This window comes from Euwallacea similis, chromosome 4 (genome assembly GCF_039881205.1).
Source record: "Euwallacea similis isolate ESF13 chromosome 4, ESF131.1, whole genome shotgun sequence".
Taxonomy (NCBI): Eukaryota; Metazoa; Arthropoda; class Insecta; order Coleoptera; family Curculionidae; genus Euwallacea; species Euwallacea similis.
This window is the reverse complement of record NC_089612.1, coordinates 7,882,192-7,891,479: the sequence shown is the minus strand read 5'-3', so window position 1 is coordinate 7,891,479 and position 9,288 is coordinate 7,882,192. Positions and strand designations below refer to the sequence as shown.

Below are 9,288 nucleotides of genomic sequence, written 5' to 3'. Positions count from 1 at the left end.
ATTCTTCTGTCTAAATACGATGATTGTGTGAAAACTCCAAACGTTCTTGCCAATGACGCACGAGAAGTAAAGGTTCCTTGCGTAGTTTTCTTCTTTTCAAATGTGGACACTTTTTTATTATTCTTTGGCTGGTTCGTAAAGATGCATTACTTTCACTCCAATTCCAAATTTGCTTACGAAGAATTGGACACAATTCAAAGAATCGCACGACGTTCCCTTGACGTTGCAGTTGAGGCGCGTCCTCGTCGATTGTTACCATAATTTTTTATGTCTTTTAAATAAGCATTGGTTACTCATAAGCTTCGTCCGACTTTTCTTGCAATTTCTTTAATTGAATAATTTCCCTGTCGATATGCTTGATTGCGCCCTCTTTCTTCTAAAGTTCTACCTCGTCCCACATTAATATCAAAAGCTTTCACGACGTGCGAATTATTATTAATCAACTGTCAATTTGTTGCCAAGTGTCAAGTGTCAAGTCAGGTCTTGTTTATTCTGCTAATATAGCTAGCTCTAGGACTTCAAAAAGTTAATGCGAGTAATCAAGTGTCGTAGTGTGAATAATAAAATTTGCTATAGAAAATTCTCCTAACTTTAGGATTCAAAACTGTTAAACAGAATGTTGAACAAATATTGTTAAAATATTTGATCTAATTATATATGTAGCTTACTAAACAAAAATTTGACAACTAAAGAAAATTAAACTAAATTAATAAGTGAGAGTGATCAAGCGTCACGTAATTCTACGTTCAGCGTGGAACTCTAAAAAAACCGATATAAGATCAAATGCCGCAAAGTTTGCTTTATAATTAATAAACAGACTGCAGGCAATCTGCAACAAAATATGGGCAGCTACCAAAATTTAAATATGCAATCGGATTTTTGCAGATGTCAAAATATTTAAATTTGAATCCACAGATCTCTGTTGTTCCAGCGATTTAAAAAAATGAATTTGTACCTTTCCTTTTATTTGAAAATATTCGAACACAATTGCCTTTAGTAAATGAATTGATAAGAGCAATTACTGTCGAGATAAATGATTAACAAAAGATGAAAAGATTTAACAAAATTTTACAATTTTGAACACAAACAATAATTAAATTAAGACAATTAGTGGATCAATTATACTTAATTAATTATAATTAATTATTTAGTCGGTTAATTACTTGTCAAATAAATGGATTTTTAATACACCAATGAAACCTATCATACTCTTTCTGCAAATGTTAATAATTAATGTTTAGTTTTAAAACTTTTATGTTAAAAAAGAAAACGTAAATATCGAAAGTCTTCATTTAGCCACCTGTTCCAATTTATATGCCAGATTATGTGCATACCCTCGTGCTTTGTATTCAGCTTAGTCACTGAAGTTGTAGTGTTTTCGGACAGTACGCAATATAATACATAATAATGTCGAATGTTCGCGAACACTTCAGAGAAAGACATAATTGCCTCATAGCTTTGTCATTTAAATATTATGATTTAGGACAATAAAGCTTGATTTTGAGTAGCTTTTGGTTAGTTTACACAAGTTCACGTTCCCCTTTGAAAAGCGTACTCTTTACAAATCAAACCTGCATTTACTGAACAGAACATGTTATTCAATTAACACGGCCTTGTTTAGGAAGTGTATTTAATAGTGGCAAACTGTAGCACATTTCGAAAAGTAATTAGGTATGCTACTCCTAGCATTTGCTGCGGGGTCTGATAATTTACGCCATAAAGTGAAGTTAAATGAAACAAACACCAATTTATTTGCTTTGAATTTAAATTGCCAGGCATGCTTATCAATTTAAACTGAGGAAGGAAATATGGAATTTTTCAATATTTCATTCCCTCTAATGGCGCCCCATTAACATCAGGTCAAACAAAATTCTTATTAAAATTGATATTCAAAATGCGCCCTCCAAATAAAAAAAAAATTGATTTAACTTAATAATTCCTTCATCAATCTGGAAACGTGTCATCCGTGTAAAAAGCATTGCGAAAAATTCCTTTTTCTGATGTTTTTAAGCTTCAAAGAGATGGATTGCGTAAGGTTTCTCACGAAATGAATAGAATTTTTTAATAGCAGGTTGGACTCAGGTGCGAGTTGTGAAGGATTGTTTGGACCGAACAAAAAGTCTTTTCACATGGGGGCGTACACCTCCAGTCAATGCTTTTCAGTAGTTTTAACTTATTGAGGGATCTGAATGAGATGTCTAATAAAATCACATAGAAAATCAATTTTATTGTGCCAGAAATTTTGGCGGCACGCTCAAAGAAAATATTCAATTCTTTATTGCTATAGAAAATTCAGTTGTTGAAAAGCCCCTCATCGAAGATTCATTCTGAAGATTTATTCTGAAAGTTCGTTCATTCTGAAAAATTCAGTACTTGAACAACCCCTTCTCTTATACAGGGTGTTATTTATCTAAGTACTTGACCAAACTTCAAGGGATGACTCTTTAAGTGATTCAAATTGTAAGACGAAAAGTTTATATAAATATAGCTCTGGTAATACTTCATTTTCAAGACACAGGGTGAGAATTTTTTTTTTATCGTTACATTTTTTTTTAAATCTTAAATAACAAAAAGACACAAATTAATATAAGATTGAGACTTGGTGATAGTTTTTAATGTGGTATAAAGGAATCTTTTAAGCTCGAAATTGTTTGTCTCCTTTTGCTAGTGGCGTGCACAGAGGTAATGCCGAAAATTTAAGAAAAATCAAATAAGAAAAACACTTTACTAAAACTGCACTTAAACAAATGATATACAGTTTTTTTTAGCATAAAAAACATTTAACAATAAGTAACACGAGACGTACAATATTTGCTGGAAAAGTGCTCCTTTAACTTCAATGCAAGCATTAGCTCGTCTTAACATCGATTGCCGAATAGTTTGAAATATTCCCGGCGTATATCTTATCTGATTACATAAATCACGTACTCTTTGGATTAATTCTTTTTCAGTGTTGCCCGAAGTTTTATAAACGAGGGACTTTATATGCGCTCAAAGGAAAAACGCTAGGGGATTTAAATCCGGTGAGCTGTATGGCCGTGACTGTGCTTAATGCGAAAAAAATACAAACGTTTTAAAAAAGTCAGTGGCGTATAAATAACAATAATAATGGTAAATAACATTACCCAATTTCAACAAAATCGGCCAAAGAATTTTTAAGATTTTCATAAAAAAACCGACTTTTTAAAGAGAGTTTGACACCCTGTAACTTGAAAACAAAGCATTACCGGACTTATGTTTATATAAACTGTTCATCTTAGAATCTCTCAAAGAATCGTCCCTTGAAGTTTGGCCACATACTTAAATAACAACTGTATTTCGTTTAGTTATCAATATTGATTTTTTCGAATTGCTATTCTCTAGAGATATTTATCGATTTATAGAATTTTATTTAATATTGATTTTATCGAGAAATTTCATTGCGTCCTCAAATATTTCCTCCTAAACTGATTTAACATTAATACAAAATTGGTCTGGGAGTTTGTTGCCCATAATCCATAGACTAACGACCCAATTTCTCAGCAACAATTCCCATACCCAAGGAAACAATCGGTCTTAACAATTGACTCGGGAGGCACATAAATTTACCCGAACAATTAAAACCTGTACACAAAAGAAGTAAAGTACCCCGGTCATTTTACTACACTGTCCACACCAACGGTCAAGCAGTAGTTGGACAACAGTGCACAATAATCATTACTTCACAGCTTGAAGCTTTCGCAATAAGGGTGTTGACAATAATCGATCCTAACTTCCGATTTCAAATTCGGAGTCAAAACAAGCCAGCGGGTGGGCTAAGGCTTTTGAACACTTTTCAATGGGATTCTAAATGGCATTTAGAAGGAAGTGAATTTGTAAAATGTTCACTGAACAGTTCCGTAACTTTGCCTAAGTTGTGCCATTCTTTTGCCACTAGAAATCCGAAAGTTTTGTCATCAAAGAGTCTTCTACTATAGAAGGTGTGATTAATTACCTGGTTTGGCCCCTTTTTTCTTGGTAAATATTTGTGTCAACAAAGGTCAAAGCGAGAAAGGCCAGAGGCACTTGGGAATGAAAAGCTTGCATCTTACTTATGCAGTGTAGCGCTCGGGGTTGATGGTGGAATGAATGCGATACCTAGAACAAATTGCTATAAAGGACATGTTATGAAGGTTTAGGAGGAAACTTTCTTTATCAAGCTGTATAAGAAGGTAGAAATAAGGCGGTAAAAGTAACAAGGAATTTTGTTTTTCATAGGTTTCAAAAAAACTATAAAAAATATAAAATGTATACAGGGTGAACATATCATCATGGAAACATTTCAGGGTGCGATAGTACTATGCAAAATAATTTAAAAAATTTAATAGATCCATGATTGAAAATACACCATTTTTGATATACGGGGTGGCAAAGTTCCGTATTTATTCTCATATATTGTGTTTTTCTTACGTATACCGTGAGTTAAATTTTTGAAAGTTCATTCATCTATTTTTTTTAAGACCCTCTACAATAAAATGTCGAAATCGTCGGTAGTCATATATGAAGGTATTATGTTTTTTTGGGTCATGTACTATTTTATGCTTTGTATCTTTCTTTTGGAACATACTATAGGTGAATTCTGATATCAAATTTAAATTCTTTCTTCACTTATTTAGCTTTTTGGTTTTTTGCAATATTTTTCGTATTTTTCACCATTTTCGTAGTATTTGCAAAAATATCTATTTATGTAATCAACGTAAGGAAAAAATAAGCATCCGGCTCAGTTATCAACTATCTGAAGCAATTCATATTATTTAATCAAATTTCTTAAAATAAAAATAAATATAAACTAAAACAAAGTTATAAAAACTGTTGAAAATGTCCGTTAAAAAATGCGAAACTTTGCCACCCTGTATGTCGAAGTTGGTGAGTTTTTGACCAAGAGTCTATTAGCACTTTTTTATTATTTTACAGTAGTACTATCGCCTCTTAAAATATCTCCATGATGATATATTACACCCTGTATAATGCATAGAAAAAAAAAATACAGGGTGTTATTTAAGTAGGCGGCCAAATTTCAAGGAGGGATTATTCGAGTGATTCTAAAACGAAAACTTTATATAAACAAAAATCCGGCAATGCTACATTTTCAAGATACAGGGGGTCAAACTCTTTTTTTATCGTTTTTTCGTATAAGTTTTAATAATCTCTTAATCGATTTTGTTGAAATTTAGCAGTATTATTTATGTTTATTATTGTTATTTATGCGCCACTGACTTTTTAAACTTTTATATTTTTTCGCAGTAACACCGTCATGGCTACCCAAGTCACCGGATTTAAATCCATTAGATTTTCTCCTTTAAAGGCATATAAAGTCCTCCGTTTATAGAATTCCGGTCAAGACTGAAGAAGAATTAATCCAACGGATACGGGATTCATGTAATCGGATTAGATATACGCCGGGAATATTTCAACGTGTTCGGCAATCGATGTTAAGACGAGCTAATGCTAGCATTGAAGCTGAAGAAGGACACTTTCAGCAGCTATTGTAAGTTTCGTGCTACTTATTGTTAAATGTTTTTTATGCTAAAAAAATTGCTTGTCATTTGTTTAAGTGCAGTTTTAGTAAAGCGTTTTTCTTATTTGATTTTTCTTATATTTTCGACTTTACCACTATGCACACCACTAGCAAAAGAAAATAAACAATTTCTAACTTAAAAGATTCCTTTGTACCACATTAAAAACTGTCACCAAGTGTCAACATCACATTACTTCATGTCCTTTTGTTATTTAGGACTTAAAAATATGTAACGATTTTTAAAAAGAAGTTTCACACCTTGTATCTTGAAAAGGAAGCATCACCGGACCTACGTTTACATAAACTTTTCGTTTTAGAAGAATCACCTCTTGAAGTTTAGCCACGTATTTAAATAATACCCTATATAAAAAAAAACTCTCACTCCCTCCCAGTGCTCCGCTGACGTCATGGTCGTTAGCTGCTGAGAGTTTGACGATGGTTTCAGATTTATTGGCTTCTAAATACATAAATAAATTTATTCTTCTTTTTTTATTATTATTTTATTAATTTATTATTTAATCAAAAAACTCCGCCCCCGGGTGGGCTCGAACCACCAACCTTTCGGTTAACAGCCGAACGCGCTATCCGATTGCGCCACGGAGGCTTTAGTTAACAAGTCTTTAACCACTTTTTTGAATTAGGAATTAACTGTGCTAATTACCAAAGAATTTGCAAAAATTTTAATGCTATCCCTAATTGTACAGTTAATTCAAGCGGCGAACCATAATCTTCCTTACAAGTCGATCTAATGGGTGCTTGTTCCGGTGATACTAAAACCTGCATTCCCATATACGTCAACCTTTTTATTACCGTCATCTACACTTACAAAGCCACAGAAAATAAAACAAATTGATTTCTTTTTACCGACCCCACACGTAACATCATCCTGACCGAAAACCATTACCCTCGAAATTCGGATGCTTCCTAATTCCATTATTGCACAATGCAACCAACATCCATCCCTATCGGCAAAAGTTGGAAATGGATATTGGTAACGTAATAAAGCAACATTTTCTGGGGTGAGTATTGTGGTTAAAATGATAAAGGACGATGGGGCATCCCGTGGAGTTTGCTAAATATCTTGTCAGAGGAAGCGTCCCGAGTTAGTTGAGGAAACGCATGGTGCGGGACCCTTTTCACAGAGACATCCCACTGATTTATGTAGATTTGTTCAAATTTACGTTTGCAGCTGAAATTATGTTTAAATTATTCCACAGTTTAAAGTACCTTTTGTAACTTTAAACAGAATTTGCATTGGTTAAAACATAATTATCTTAGTTTCAGTTCGCTGCATGATTGGAGTTGAGGAAGATCGAGTTTATACCTAACACATAGGTATCTTAAATGGAAATAAGTACTTTTAGCAATAAGCGTTCATGAAAACTCAGAAACAGTCAAATATTCTCCATAAAGGGTCAAGTGTTCAGAAACCGTTCAGCGTACTTCAAAAAGCGTCTCAGAATTCTCCATAAACATTTTTGCATTTTCTTGAGCAAGCATTTTTTTAACATTTTTCGATTCAGTTCTGTTGGAAAAAAAATATGATCGTACTTATTACAAGCCATCGCTCATCTTACAGATAATTCTATCCCCCTTAAGAAACACAGGGTGTCTCAAAAATACACTGACAAACTTTAAGGGCAGGTGGGAGACGTCAATACAAACTTTTTTTTCTTAAATAAGCATATGCCCACAAACGAGTCGTTTGTGTAGAAAAAAGGCAATATGGTTTTAGTCACTACAATCACTTTTTGTTTGTGTTAGACATTGTTTTACTGACACATAAACGATGGTTTACAGTAATTATTCAAAATATTGACCATTTGCTTTGATACAAAAATCGCACCGTCGTGTCATTGTCTCGTGAACCCAATGAAATATTCCGGGAATAACTTCTGGATGTGTGCAACCGGCCATCATTCTTGCTAAGAGATCTTCTTCATTATGAATAGCAGTTTCGTAGGTCAGAGGTTTGAGATAACTCCAAAAGGAAAAAATTCAGGGTGTTGAGATCAGGAGAACGTGCGGGCCAGGCTACAAGATGTCCTCTTGAAATCCATCAGGGCATATCGGTAAGTTCTTCAAATGAGAAATTAACGTATTTTTTTGTTTTGCGGGCATATGTTTATCAAAAGAAAAGAATTTGTATTAATGTTCCCTATCACCCCTTAAAGTTTGTCGGTATATTTTTGGGACACCCTGTATAATTCCATTTACCAGAAGCGATTCACACACTATCAAGATTTCATTAAACCACAAAAGTGTCACTGACAGTTCGGTATTTATGTCCATTGCATGCATTTGGTAGAACTTGGAACTATCAAGACCACACAGAATATGTTCTCATATTATTTCGCAATAAATCAGTCACTTTCATTTAAAATGGCTCACTTTTATTAAGGGTCACAAAAGGGCCATTCTGCGTGCTCTGTTGTGCTTATATTGGCTACAAAGAATGCACATAAAAGATGGAAAACCGCAACCGAAGAAGTGAAGAGAACGCAATTCATGAAGTTACTTGATTTTCAAGAAGTGCGATGATGAATAAATGAGAGAAACGTAAAATTTTTTACTGTTTTCAGTTTCACCATCGGTACGTGGAAGATCTTTTCACTATGGAGTGAATGTTTTTCAAAATTATCACGGTTTAGAGTCCCTGTACAGGGGGTAATATAAGTACAAAGGAAGAAAATGTTTGTAACATTAAACGCGTTTTAATCAGCTCTTACGATCATCACCTCAAAACTCTGAAACAAAAAACTCAAAACTCTCAACTCTAAAAAATTTTGTTTATAAATTAAAGGTTTTTTTTTTTAATATTTTTACCGAAGCTTTACTGAAACTGAAGTGAATAAATAAAATCGGATAAACCTCTTCGGAGAAATTGTAGGTCTAAAAAGCCGGAAAACACCTTTGGTCATTTATTTTGCTGTGACCTTTATTTGTCAAGTAACGATACGCTCTGTTTATTGTTGATATTGGTTGACTCTGAAAAACATTATTATCAAAACGATGATTTGTTCGTTTCAATTGAATAATTTTAAATTTCAATATTTTCTTCTAATAAATTTTTCTACTCATGTATACCACAAACTGAGCTATACAGGGTATTTAAATTGTAATACCAAATCAAAATGGCTGATAAATTATCGAAAACTAAGTACGGTTTAATTAATAAACTATCTGTTCGCAAATCCGTAATTTTCGAGGTACACGAGGTACAAGCTTTATTTTTTTAAAATAGAAATATAAAAAATTTTCCTGAGCCCTTTGTAAGGTTTTTATGAAATTCAGCGTGTATTAGTTGTTACTAAAAACCCTTCGTTTGTAGGACCAATTTTGCTTCCACCAGTAGGGTGCCCTGCAATACCAATCTAGAAATTTTAAAAAACGACACATTGCACGCCACTGTCTCTTCTCAAAAGGACAATTATTCGTGCCTGATGAGATTGGAATAAAAAAGCTTTCTTGGCTTTCCCCAAGTAAAAATTGTTAAATACATGACAAATCAATTGCTGTGTGTTTACAAAATGTCCTAAAATCCATGGTATAAATGCTTCTAGCGCTTGGGGTTAAAAAATAGAGAGATTGTTGAATAATTTGACCCTAAATAATTAAAATTATTAAAGTTCTCTCATGTTGATCAAATATGAAATCCCATTTAAAAATATCCATATCTCTATTCCGAAATCCATATTCCTTCAAATATGACCCCTTGAAAAGCTCCCTGTGGGTGGCGGTCCGTATATGTG

The 9,288-nt window shown here is 33.3% G+C and overlaps 1 non-coding gene across 1 annotated transcript; it reads right to left on the bottom strand.

The window, feature by feature from the left end:
- Positions 1-6,066: 6,066 nt before the first annotated feature.
- Positions 6,067-6,140, bottom strand: TRNAN-GUU (transfer RNA asparagine (anticodon GUU)). The gene has a single exon. It is a non-coding gene; the product is annotated as a tRNA-Asn (tRNA).
- Between the last annotated feature and the right edge of the window lie 3,148 nt (positions 6,141-9,288).